This window comes from Cnephaeus nilssonii, assembly GCF_951640355.1.
Source record: "Cnephaeus nilssonii genome assembly, chromosome: 7".
Taxonomy (NCBI): Eukaryota; Metazoa; Chordata; class Mammalia; order Chiroptera; family Vespertilionidae; genus Cnephaeus; species Cnephaeus nilssonii.
The window spans coordinates 4,875,862-4,889,693 of NC_137078.1; the positions used below are offsets into that span (position 1 = coordinate 4,875,862).

The following is a 13,832-nucleotide window of genomic DNA, read 5'->3' on the forward strand; positions in this document are numbered from 1 at the left end:
TTCCATCCCCTCACTTTCAGTCTGTGTGAGTCCCTTGTTCTGATGTGGGTCTCTTGTAGACAGCATATATATGGGTCATGTTTTCTTACCCATTCAGCCACTCCCTGTCTTTTGATTGGAGCATTTAGTCAATTTACATTTAACTCTTTGCACTCGGATGTCGAGTGTGACTCCACACGGTTAGCAATAGAATAAAGGAATCGAAAAAAGTGAGTGAGTGCAAAGGGTTAAGGTTATTATTGATAGGTACTTGTTTGTAGCCATTTCTATTCTTTATGCCTATGTTCCTTCTTCCCTTTCTATTTGTTCTTTATGCAACAATCCCTTTAGCCTTGCTTGCGTTGCTGGCTTGGTAGTGATAAACTCCCTTAGCCTTTTTTTTTTTTTTGTCTGTGAAGCTCCTGATTTCCCCTTCAATTTGAATGAAAGCCTTGCTGGATAAAGTATATTTGGATCTAGTCCCTTGCTTTGCATCACTTTGTATATTTCATTCCATTCCCTTCTGGCATGAGGTGTTCCTGTTGAGAAATCATTTCATAATGTAATGGGAGATCCTGTGTAGGTAACTCTCTGCCTCTCTCTTGCAGCCTTTAAGATTCTCTCTTTGTCATTAGCATTTGTCATTGAATTATGTCGTGTCTTTGTGTGGATCTTTTTGGGTTCATCTTGTTTGGGATTCTGTGCTTCACCAAATCATGGAAGTTTTCTGTCATTATTTTTCAAATTGGTTTTCTAACCTTTGCTTCTTCTCCTTCTGGTCCCCCTATTATATGTATGTTACTTCGTATCATGGTTTCCCAAAGCTCCCTAAGGCTCTCCTCCTGCTTTCCAAATTTTTTCTCCAGTTGCTATTCAGATTGGGTGCATTTCCCTGCCTTGTCTTCTAACTCACTAATTCGGTCCTCCGCTTCTTCCAGTCTACTATTGTAACCTTCCATTGTGATTTTTATTTTAACTATATAATTCTTTTTTTTTTTTAACTATACAATTCTTGATAGCCTCTTGATTCTTACATAACTTTTTGATTTTCTCATCCATCCAGTTTATGAACTGTATGACCCTTTGTCTTAATTCTTTTTCTGACATATTGCATGTGTCTATTTCGTTTAGTTCCTTTTTGGTGATTCCTTCTTTCCTTTCCTTTGCAGGTTGTTCCTTTTTTTATTATTCTTTTTTTTGGGGGGGAGAGGTTGTTTCTTTGTCTTCTTATTTATGCTCTCAACAAAGGGTTCAGGTGCTGAGACATGCAGACCCATGGCCACCACGGCATGTCATTGGGAGGGTTGCACACCCTGAGAGTCAACAGAGAGCCCAGGCACTAGGATGTGTGGGGCCCCTGGCCACTGCGGTGGGTCAGCAGAACGGTCACACACCCTGAGAGTCACTGGAGTGCTCTCTGTGCCTTTTAATTCGTGAGTTCAGTCCATTTACATTTTCAGTGATTATTTATGCGTGAGGATTTCCAGTAACCATTTTATCTTTTCTATTCTGGTGGCTCTGTGTATCCAGTGTTTTTTTCCCCCTTCTGTTTGTGTCTGTTGTTTTAGTTTGGTGGTATTCTATGATTTTCCCTTTATTTCCTCTTCTTCTATTATATGTGTATCAGTTCTAGGTTTTGTGTGTGGTTACCATTAGGTTTATGCAAAAGAAAGTTTCATATATATAGTTGTCCTTTTTCTTCTGATTGCATCTTATCTCCATTCACCTGTGTAAGTTCAGTCCTTTATATCCTTCCTTTTCTGTTTTGTTGTCATAAATTATCCCTTTTTATGCTGTGAGTTCATTTCCAAATTGCAGTATTTTCTTCTTGTAAAAACTTTTTTTTGTTTCCTTTGTGTGTTATGAGACATTTAAGTGTTTGATACCCTATTCTCAAAAAGGGTAGCAATTTTTTTTTTCTGTTAGTCATGCTGCTCATAGTTTTTTATCTTTTGGTCTTCTTTTTTTTCAGATAGCACACCCTTCAGTGTTTCCTAAATGCAGCTCTTGTGGTGGTAAATTCCTTCAGCTTCTGTATGTCTAGAAAAGTCTTTATTTCTCCTTCATATCTATAGGTAACTTTGCTGAATATGTTATTCATGACTTGTGATTTCTCTGTTTTAATAAATTGAAACTCTCCTAGCTTTTAGGATTTCTGCTGAAAAATCAGATGATGTTTCCTTTATAGGTTACTGTCTTCTCTTCCCTGGCCTCCCTGAGAATTCTTTCTTTGTTGTTAATTTTTGACAGTTTTTATGTAATGTGCGTTGGGGAGGCCTTTTTGGATTGAGATAATTAGCTGTTCTTATATTTTTATATCTTAGTATCGACTTCTTTCCAAAGGTTTGGGAAGTTTTCATCAATTATTTGTGTTCCCATTCGCCACTCTTATCCTTGTGATATACCCATTTTTCTTATATTGTTCTGTTTGTTAGAGTCAGATAGTTCTCATAGTGTTCTTTTATTTTATTCTTTTTTAAAATTCTTGATTATCTTCTTCCACCTGTGTCATTTCTAGATTTCTATCTTCTACATCACTAATTCTTTCCTCCATTTGGTCTGCTCTATTTCCCAAGCTTGCTAGTTTATTTTTTCATTTATTTTATTGCATTTCTCAGCTCCAGAATTTCTGTGTGTGTGTGTGTGTGTGTGTGTGTGTGTGTGTGTGTGTGTATGTATGTGTTTCTTTTGTTGTTGTTTGCTTGTTTTTACTTTTTAATAGTTTCAATCTGCTTGGTGAAATACTCCTTTGCTTCATTGATTTTGTTTATGAGTTTGTTGGATTGCCTTTTTGAGTTTTCTTCTATCTCATTGAGTTTCTTTTATGTCTTTAATTTTATTTTCTGGAGATCATTTCACTCTCTATTTGAATTTCCTTGTCATCTTGGTTAGTCTTTGTGCTTGATAAATTATTTCTCCACCTGGACATTTGTGGAAGTGAAAGCTGCTTTTATTTTTGTTTTGTTTTGTTTGTCTTTTTAAGAATTTTACTTGTTAAGTAGAGGTCTCTACTTTGTTTTCCAGCTGGTAGTGTGGAAACACAAGTTTTTATTTTCTCTTACCTGCATTGCTAGGGCTGTCTGGATCTCTGTGGGCAGTGTGGCCTCAGCCTTGGAAAACACTTTGTATTCCCCTAGAGGTCAGAGTTCTCTCCATGACTCAACCTTAGTGCAGTACTCCCATGTATTGTAAGGGGTGGGCTATGTATCTGCTGTGTGCTCCCAGCGCCAGCCTCCAGTAGCCAGAAACTACCCACAGGGCTGCTCTGAGTTAACCCAGCTGCACTGTGATGGGTGAGACATTAGAGTGTCTGCAGTTCTGCTTTTCCTCCTGGGCTTATCTGCAGTGAGTACAGACTACTTAGGTTGGAAAGTTGTTGTTTTTTCAGTCCTTTTGAACTAGTTAGGAGAAGATGTTGCTGTCAGGAGGCCACAGGGGATGGGGTTGGCTTGGAATCCTTTATTTGATGCTGGTGGCTTTTGGAGTGCTGTGATTTTTGCTCCCTTTCTCTGCTTCTGACCCTGGGCTCAACCTCAATGTGTGCCCAGGTCTGATTGCTGATGATGCCCCTCCGATGTGGTCTGTCTAGTGAGGACTGCACCCCTGGTGTTCAATACTATTGCTTTTGGCTTCTCTCTGTCCTTCAACCCCCTCTTCATTTTGTCTCTGTTGTTCATTCAGTTACACCCACTTTTAGATGTCTGCATGATGTCTCAGATATGTTTGTGTGTTGAGCAGAGAATCCAGTGTTGAATTATAGCTGTCCAACTTGTAACTTCAAGGGGAGAGAGTTGGAGGGTTTTCATGACTCTGTGCTGTGTTCTGATGGGAAATCAAACCTCTAACCTTTTGGTGTATGGTACAATGCTCCAACCAACCGAGCCACCCAACCAGGGCAGTTTTGTATGTTTTTAAATGAAGTTTATAGTTTTCTACATGTGTATTTGGCATGTTTCCTTTTTATTTACAAGATTTGGAAATTTTTTGGTATTGTGAATGTGATATTTTTCTTTATTTAAAATTGGATATTGATGGTATTTGCAATGTAATCTTGCTTTTTATATTTTTAGCAACTGAACAGTTTACTGAAATCATTATAATAGTTTTTAAGTCGTTTCTTGTGTTTTCTAGTTAAGCAGTTACATTATTTAGAATTAATGAATATGGTGTCCACTTTTCAGTGTTAAACATTTCATTCTATTTTATTATCACTTTTGAAAGTTGATGTAAAAACACATAAAAGACAGGAACTTCCTATTGCTTTATAAAGTCTTTCTAGCATAAGGTATTTAAATAATAGAGGTGTTAGGAGGGGCATCCCTGTTTTGGCCTGCCTTTAATAGCTCTACTTCTAAATGTTTCATGATAACATATACATGATTTATTAAAAATCAAGGTTATTTTCTTATTGAGAATTAGGTCCTACAAAACATGTTCATTTGTCTTTTCTCCTCTTTGTATGTACCTGGAAGGTTCTCAATGATAGGGATATTAGCTTGTCCTCTTCCCCTTTCCTTTGTAGATATTTGGAGCTTTGTTATTTTTTTGTGTGAACTGATCTATTTGGGTTTGTGACTATGTATTTAGGTAGATCTGCTACACTTCCCAATCTCTAGTGCAGGACAGTGTCAAACGCTGTTTCTGACTAATTAGATCAGGCAAAGACACAAATCCTCCAGAGACCTGCCTTTGCCTGCAGACTGATTGGATTCAGTGTTGAGTAGCCCTCAGGTAATCATCCACAGGTGTGGTGAGAAGTTTTCCAACAGGGTGGGGCAGTTGCTTCTGTTGGGAGGCTAGTAGTCTCAGTCTCTTAATGTTCCTCAGAAACAACACACCGTGGGCAAGGGATTTTCCAATGGGGTTGGTCAACTGTCTTCCACCCAGGCAAAATCTACCTGGATAGCAAAGGTCTGCCTGAGAGAGATGGCCTTCATAGTATGAGGGAATGACTCAGCACAGGAAACTGGGTTATCTGCCTTCTAAGCTCTAACCCCAGAGTCCCCAACCCTGGCTTCTGCTCACACAGCTCCAGTCCACTCTTCCCTCCCTCTGCTGGAGCCCAAGGTGAGTGGCTGCACACTAAATTTTGTGTGTTCCTTTAAGCGGGTGCCTGCATTTCCAGTGGTCTCTCCCTGGCAGACAGCAACCCTGCTGCTTTTCACAGCCAGATGACATGTGGGCAACTTTCTCAGTGTTGGTGCTCTACTGGGGTGCCCAGCTTGGGGATTAGACCCCAGAGTTCTCAGTGGCAACCTCCCAGAGCTGAGATATCTCTCCAGAACTTCAGCTGCTGTCTGTGGGAGCCAGGCCAGCCCTTTCGCATCTCCACCCTTCCTACCAGTCTCTCTGAAGTCTCCATATTCTGTTCTTGTTTATCAGGGTTCTCTCCAGCTAATCTTCAGTTGATTATTCAGGATATTTTTTTTTGTACTTTACTGTAATTCCAGTTTTGTCCTTGGAGTGTGTCTGTGTAGCATCCATGTACTATGCCACCATTTTAAATTTTTTTCCATTGATTTTTAGAGAGTGAGAGAAAAACATTGATGTGAGAGAGACACATTGACTGGTTGCCTCCCTAAAGTACCCCATTCAGGTCTGGCATCAACCTGCAACCCTTAGATGCATGAGCCAGTGCTCTACTACTGAGCCACACTGGGCAGGTCCTCTCTTTGTTTGTTTGTTTCTTTTTTCTTTTTTTGGCATCCACCAATAAAATTTATTTACTGTATGTGTTAGTTTGCAGTGCTACTGGTATCATGAATAACTTAAGATGTTAGTCTTCAAATGAAGGATTCAAGCAAAGAGAAACATTACATCAAAATTAATATAATCTTTTAATAAATTAACTTGAAAAATATAAGAGGTTAACTTTACTCTTTCAAGAAGAAAATCAACTGGCATAGTTCAGTGTTATCTGTCTTCTTTCCGGCTTTCACCAAGTGCTAATGACAAGTACCATATAAGTCAGTTTCTTATTTGCACATGAGGTGCTAAGTTTCTATAAATTAAGATTATTTTTAAGCTTCATATCAAATGAGTTGTAGATCTACTTAAAGTATGACTTCTCCTTTCAAAGAAGGAAGGAAGGGTGACAAGGGAAGGCGATGGGATACCTGCTAATGATGATGTGCTAGGCATACGACTCATTACATGCTTGTCACTGCTGAGAGGACTTCTTCCCTCCACTGAACTTCGGGATGTCATAAGAGCCCTTCGTAGAACTCTTCTTGGAGTTTTGGAGAAAGAGAATGCTCTTGTAACCCTTTTTGAAGTCTTTTTTATTGCTCTAGATGCTCTACTCAATGTACTGTCCATATCTTTTGTATTTACTTCAAAGGTTTCTGGATCAGCAGTGTAAATAAGATTTTCAGCATCTGCTTTACAAATGGTGTTGGCTACATGTGGACATAGCATCTTGAGCCAGTTTTCTTTTGGAAGTTCCTCTGATGCCATCTGGAAACTGAGCAGCTCATTTGCCTGCTCTGTTGGTGGCCTCACAAGCAAGGCAAAAGCATTATGGCAATCTTTTGTCTCTCTTATGTCCAGCACTTTCTTAATTTGAGCAAGAGACATTAGATGAATATGCTTAAGAGAAGCTGGGGGTCGGGTCTGGCCATGAGGACTCCTAAAAGTGCCAATAACTTCGTGGCGTTTCCTTGCTATCTCCAGGCAGTCATTGAAGAGAAAGAGGGTTACTTGTTCTCCTCTGTCACAGGGGTGCTCACCTAGAGAAATTGTTTCAACTCGTTGGATTAAGCTTCGGTGAGAAGATAAAAGATTGGCTGGGCATCCATCTACTTCATAAACAACATCAAAAATTTGCTTTTGCGCTTCGGTTTTTCTTTTATCCTCATTAATATGCGTCATTACTTCATTTAGTGATCCAAGCTTTTTCTAGAGTGCCTTTGTCAGGATTTTCTTCAGCTGTATTTTTCTTAAGATCATTTAAAAGTAACGCAACACTAGTTAACCTCTGTACTGGTCAGATGAGAAGTTCAACAAGGCTTTGCCGTCCACATTCCAGTTTAGCTTGGTTGATCTTCAGAAAAGTATGAAATCTTGGTTTCTGTTTTTCACATTTAACAATTGTTTCCTTGCTCGTTTTAAAGAAGTTAACAAAGGGAGGGTAGGTTTTTACCAAATATTTTGAATATTTAAGAAAGATGTCACCAATGCTTTTGCTTTAATCCTAATTAACAATAAGGTCTTCAAGATCATCCTTCATCTTAGTGTGCACATCAAAAATATCTGGGATACTACCAAAAATAGTCTTAATCTCTTCTGGTGTGAGGATAGGCCCACCACGTTGTCCTTCTTCTTCCAAAGATACCTGAAATAACTGAATAATTGTGGCCAATATATTTACATAATTACTTTCAGTCTGATAGAGCTCTTTTGCAACTTGCCACCTGGCTGACTGCTTTGAAGGAATCCGAGTGGAATTTATAGAAGACTTAGTACAAGACTTTGGTGTTTGGGGAGGGAAAGGTGACAAGTCTGTCTCTCTTGATAGCTGAGCAAGCGTCTCTTTTAAACGACATCTTTTGCAATTGCTGTTTGGAGTACTTAGAGAAAGCAGTGACACTGATTTCTTGAGCTCAGGTGTATTAGCCTTTTCATATAAATACATAGTTTCTCTAGCTTGGGCATTCATTTGAATGCTTCCCCAGAACCACTCTTGCTTGACAACATAAAGTTTCTTTGAAGGTTCAAATGGAAGTTCTTTTACTATATTCTCTTCAACTATAAGGTGAGTGCACCTTTCATCTCCAACCTGTAAATAGCTACCTCCTTGCATTTCAGTCATTTCTTCCATATTGGTTTTCTCTTCATCTGAAAATCCCAGGAAACTTAAAATGCAATCTTGAAATGGAGGAACTTTAAATTCATTTCTAAAAATCATCAGCTGATGCGCAGAAATCCTGTTCATTCTGCCTTTCCCAAGCTTTATAAATCCATTCTGGCTTCATAATTGGAGTACCCAGCAATCCTGGCTCACAGCAATCCTGAATTTTTCTCCTTGTGTACAATTTGCCACCAAATGTGTTACTTTGGAATTAAAGTCTTTCGAATAACTCCACCCATGTGATGGACTAATGTCACCAATCTGACTAGTTCTTTCTTCCTGAATCCAGTAAAACATAGTACTAGATTCACCATGCTTGTACAGTAGAGAGGACGACATGAAACGGCAAAGGCTCTCCTTTTTGTGCACAGTTTAATACTACTGGTAGTCCAATAACTCTATAATCAGTCTGTATAACAGTAAAGACAGGATCCTGGAAGTCCATGACTATAAATACATTTTCAAATTCTGGAGAATCCAAACTTTCATATTCTTCTACTGATTCCATCTTTACAAAGGGCACTTTAATTTCTATATTAACAACACTTTTTATTAATTTTTCATCCGATTTTCCAGGGCAACTTTCTTTTATCTTTATAACTGGTACATCCATTATTTAATAGTCTTTAAGGCTTTTATAAGTTCTTGTTCCCAGCTTCTTGAACCAATACCACTCTTGTTTCAAACTGAGGCATTTCTTCTTCAACATACAAAGTAGGCCCATTAAGTAAGTTTTCCTTAGAAGTTTCAGTAACTTTAGAATAAAAAATGGAAGAGTCTGCCAAGCTTGTCCTCCCAGCAGATGTTAGTACACTATTGTCAGCCATTGTTTGTACTCTTCTATATTCACACTCTCACAAAGCTCCCTGGAAATGCCACTTCTTCAAACTCTGGTTCCTCTCACGATTACCGTCATTCCTCCCTCTCTTTGTTTCTTGATTACTAGTAGTCTGGCTAAAGGTTCATTACATTTGTTTATCTTTTCAAAGAACCAGCTCTTGGAGTCATTGATCTTTTATATTTTATTTTAGTCTTTATGTCTTTTCTGCTCTAATCTTTATTATTTCCTTCCCTCTTCTTACTCTGGGCTTTTCTTTTTTATTGTTGTTCTCAGTATTCAGTTTATTCTCCACAAAAGACAATTACATATTTTTACAGATGGCAGGTCTTCCAAACCCTGTGCTTGTAAGTATTAACAGAGCCTGAAATCAGTGTTTGATTTCTTCAACTTGGAACAGAATCAGTTCTTTTCTTTACTGAGTATTTATCATAAATAGAAGTCTCTTCTTCCAAATAAAATATTTAAGCATCAAAACTCTTGTGTTTCTAAAACCATATGGAAGAATAAAACTCTATTTAGGATTCACCAAGAACCAGTCCACAGTAAATTGTTAAGTGATAACGTATTTTTCTTGGGACATTTTTGGCCTGTTGGAAGGCATTCCATTTTTTTGAAAATTTAGAAAGGATATATACGTACGATGTCGTTGCAACAACCTGGTTATTATTTAACAGGAAAGAAGGAAAGGGAAGACTAGGTATAGGCATGCCATTTATACAGCTTTGCGAAAAGCTGCGTTTAACTTTCTCCAAGCCTGCTCCCTGCTGATCAATGAGGGAAGGGACTGGACAATAAATGCATGCCCAGTAAAGGCCAGAGTGACGTGGGAAGGTGCCTATCCATCTGCCAGTCATACCTGGGAACAAATTAGTGTCCAGGATGAGCATGGCCACTGCAAGCACATGAAACCTGAATATTTAAAAGTTCCAAACAAAGGAGTTTCGCCCTCTCTTGGCTCCAGGGTGCAAGGCTCCTATGACTTCTGTGGTACGAGGCTGCACTCCCCTCAGACTCTGGGCTTTTCTTGTTCTGTTTCTAATTCTTTTAGTTCTAGTATTAGTTTATTACAGTCTTTTCTTGTTTCTTGAGGACTGCACCCCTCTAATGCTATGAACTTCCCTCTCAGGACTGCTTTTGCTTTGTTCCATAGATTTTATTTGTGTGTGTTCATTTTTGCTTGTTTCCAGGACGTTTCTTATTTCTTCCTTGATCTCTTTGCTAACGCATTCATTGTTTAATGACATGCTATTCAGCCTCCATATGTTTGGATATTTTTGGGTGCTTTTATTGTAGTTGATTTCTAATTTCATGCCATTGTGATCCAAGAAGATGCTTGTTATGATTTCAGTCCTCTTGAACAAAGACTTACTTTGTGTCCTAATATGTAGTCTATCTTTGAGAATGTCCATGAGCACTTGAGAAGAATGTATATTCTGCAGTTTTGGGGTAGAATGTTCTGTAAGTGTCAATTAAATCCATCTGATCTAGTGTGTTGTTTAAGGTCTCTGTGTCCTATTTGATTTTTTGTCTGGAAGATCTGTCTAGTGATGTCAGTGGGGTGTTAAAGTCCTCTATTGTGACTGTATTGCTGTTAATCTACCCTTAAAGTCATCCAAGAGCTTTTTTATATATTTAGGTGCTCCTATATTGGGTGCATATGTTTACCAGGGTTATATCCTCTTGTTGTATCAATCCTACTTTAGGATCAATCCCAAAGTAGTTGCCTTCTTTGTCTCTTGAAGTCTGCTTTGTCAGCTTTTGCATTTTTTTTATGTTTACATTTGCATAGAAATTTTTTCCCCATCCCTTCACTTTCATTCTCTGTGAGTCTTTTATTCTGAGGTGGATCGCTTGTAAACAGCATATGTATGGGTCATGTTTTCTTATCCATTCATCTACCCTTTGTCTTTTGATTGGAGCATTTAATCCATTTACATTTAAGATTATTATTATTATTTTAAATATATTTTCATTGCTTTCAGAGAGGAAGGGAGAGGGAAAGATAGAAACATCAATGATGAAAGAGAATCATTGATTGGATGCCTCCTGCACGTCCCCCACTGGGGATTGAGCTCACATCCAGGGCATATGCCCTTGACCGGAATCAAACCTGGGACCCTTCAGTCCACAGGCCGACACTCTATCCACTGAGCCATATTGGCTAGGGCTAATGGATAGGTACTTATTTACTGACTTTTTTTTTCTTTATATCTATGTTCTCTCTCTCAATTTCTTCTTCTTAAAGCACTCCCTTCAACATTTCCTGCAATGTTAGTTTGGTGGTAATGTACTCCTGTAGTCCCCATTTTTTTGTTTGCTTGAAGCTCTTATTTCCCCTTCAATTTTAAATGATAGTCTTATTGGATAGAGTAGTCTTGGGTTCAGGTCTTTGCTTTTCATTACTTTGAATACTCATGCCAATCTCTTCTGGCCTGAAGTATTTCTGTTGAGAAATCAGCTAGCATTCTAATGGGTACTCCCTTCTAGATAACTTTCTGTCTCTCTCTTATAGCCTTATTGTGTTGTGTACCTTGTTTTGTTGAAGAAATACTTTATAGATAATTCCATGTACTTTATCTTGTATATAAATGTGTGGTCTCATTTGAAAGATATCTCTCTAAAACAAATCCCTTTCATTTTTTCCAATTTTACATCTTATATTAAAATATAGAATGGGTAGAGATTAAGCACATACAATTTTATCATATTGGCTAGTTGTCAAATTCCATTAATTCACAAAAGTACAATTTAGGCATTTATCAACTTTAGGTGTCTGTAATTTTCAATTTTGCCTGAAATGTCATTCAAGAAAGTGATCATGAAAACTACTAATAGGAAACCAATGAAGAACTTTAAGGAGAAAATAGATTATATCGGCTGTTAGATGGCAATAGGATTGAAGGGATAAAGAAGTGGATGCTAGAAAATAATTAGAAAACTCTTATGTAGTGAAATAAGATAGTGTAATTTGCAATTAGGTGAAATAAGATAGTAACTTGAATTACAATTGTGGCTATGGAATTAGAAGTGGTCTATTTAGAAAATATTTAGGAGGTAAAATAAATGAGACTTTGTAATGGATCCAGTATAAAGGTTGGATTGTCCAGGTTGACTCCCAGGTTTCTGACTTTTGCAACTGGTTTAATATTGGTAGCATTTATTCAAAGTATATTGGAGGAGATATGGGTTTTAGCCTCCTTAATTTAATAAGTTTTTTTTTTAGACAAGTTGATTTGTGGTATCAAAATGGATGCATCTGGAAAACATTGATATAAGGGACTCACCTTTTTAAAATTTTTCTATTATTTTTACAAATTGACATTAATTAATATATTTATGCAAAACACACATAAAGAGGAAAGTAAATATCACCTCAGTTACTATAATCTGTTAATATATTTAAAAAAATTCTTCAATATATTTATTTTTCTCTTTAAAAATATGGTTTATTGATTTATTTTTAGAGAGAGAAAGGGGGAGAGAGAGAGAACATTGATGTGAGAGAAACATTGATCAGCTGCACATGCACCCTGACTGGGCATGTGCCCTGATTGCACAGGACAACGCTCAATGAGCCACACCAGCCAGGGCACTCTATTTCTCTTTCAATGTTAATTCATGTAGAAATATTTTATATAAATGGGATCTTACTACATTTGCTCTTTTGTAACCTGCTTTTATCACCCCAAAATAGGCCATTATAATAATTATAGATGCCATTATCATTTCTAATGTTTATATATGTACCATAAATTTATTTAACCATTTAAGGTTCGGAGTGTATGTTTGTCTAGATTGATCTCCTTAAAATACTAGATGTGCTAGCCCTAGCTGGTTTGGCTCAGTGGATAGAGCATTGGCCTGTGGACTGAAGGGTCCTGGGTTCGATTCCCAGTCAGGGCACACACCCAGGTTGCAGGCTAGACCCCAAGTAGGGGGCGTGTAGGAGGCAGCCAATCAATGATTCTCTCTCATTATTGATGTATCCATCTCTCTCTCCTTCTCTCCTCCTCTCTGAGATAAATAAAAATATATTTTAAAAAATCCTAGATGTGCTAATAATGCTGAATCAATGCATTGTAGGCAATTTCATTATGCGAACATCATGGGATATACTTACAGAAACCTAGAGGTATAGACTACTACACATGTAGGCTAAGTGGTATAGGGTACTACTCCTAGACTGCAAACTTGTACAACATATTACTGTACTGAATACTGTAGGCATTGGTAACACAATGGTAAGTATTTGTGTATATAAACATAGAAAAAATGTGGTATAAAATATTTAAAAATGGTACACCCATATAGGGCACTTGACATGAATGGAGCTTACAGGACTGGCATTTGCTCTATGAGTCAGTGGGTGGTGAATGAGTGTGATGGCCTTGAACATACTGTGCACTGCAGTAGACTTTATAAACACTGTACACTTAGGCCACTCTAAATTTATAAAAATTTTTCTTCAATAATAAATTAAGCTTACTGTACCATTTTTACTTTTTATAAACTTAAATTTTTTAAAAAAACTTTTTGACTCTTTTCTGTTAACAGCTTAAAACACAAACACACTGTACAGCTGCATAAAATATAGATCCTTATTCTATAAGCTTTTTCTCTATTTTTTCTTTTTGCTTTTAAACTATTTTGTTTAAAACTAAGAAACCCGGCCTGTACAGGGTTAGGATCATCAATGTCACTGCCTCCCACCTCCACATCTCGTCCTGCTGAAGGCCTTCAGGGCAGTAGCACACATGGAGCTGTCTTCTCCTGTGATGACAAGCCTCCTTCGGCACATCTCCTCAATGTCCTGCCTGGGGCTCATCTTGAGGAGGTGTCACTCTTTTCAGAAATATGTCCAGGGTGGTTTGCTTCTTTTTTTTCAGCATAGATTTTCTTGTAAGCAGATAATACACCATTAACATTCCTCTATATCAGGGGTCCTCAAACTTTTTAAACAGGGGCCAGTTCACTGTCCCTCAGACCGTTGGAGGGCCGGACTATAGTTTTACAAAAACTATGAACAAATTCCTATGCACACTGCACATATCTTATTTTGAAGTTAAAAAAAAAAACCACGGCAAAAACACCCGCATGTGGCCCGCGGGCCGTAGTTTGAGGACGCCTGCTCTATATTAATAAAAATCCTTCACTGAGTTTTCC

At 37.8% G+C, this 13,832-nt stretch overlaps 1 protein-coding gene and 1 pseudogene across 6 annotated transcripts in view; one reads left to right on the forward strand and one right to left on the reverse strand.

Moving 5' to 3' along the window:
* Positions 1-13,832, forward strand: part of CCDC138 (coiled-coil domain containing 138) — a 215,382-nt gene that overhangs the window by 113,621 nt on the left and 87,929 nt on the right. The window lies entirely within an intron of this gene.
* Positions 5,847-9,510, reverse strand: LOC307103410 (protein ECT2-like; annotated as a pseudogene). The gene has a single exon. The product of its transcript is annotated as a protein ECT2-like (transcript).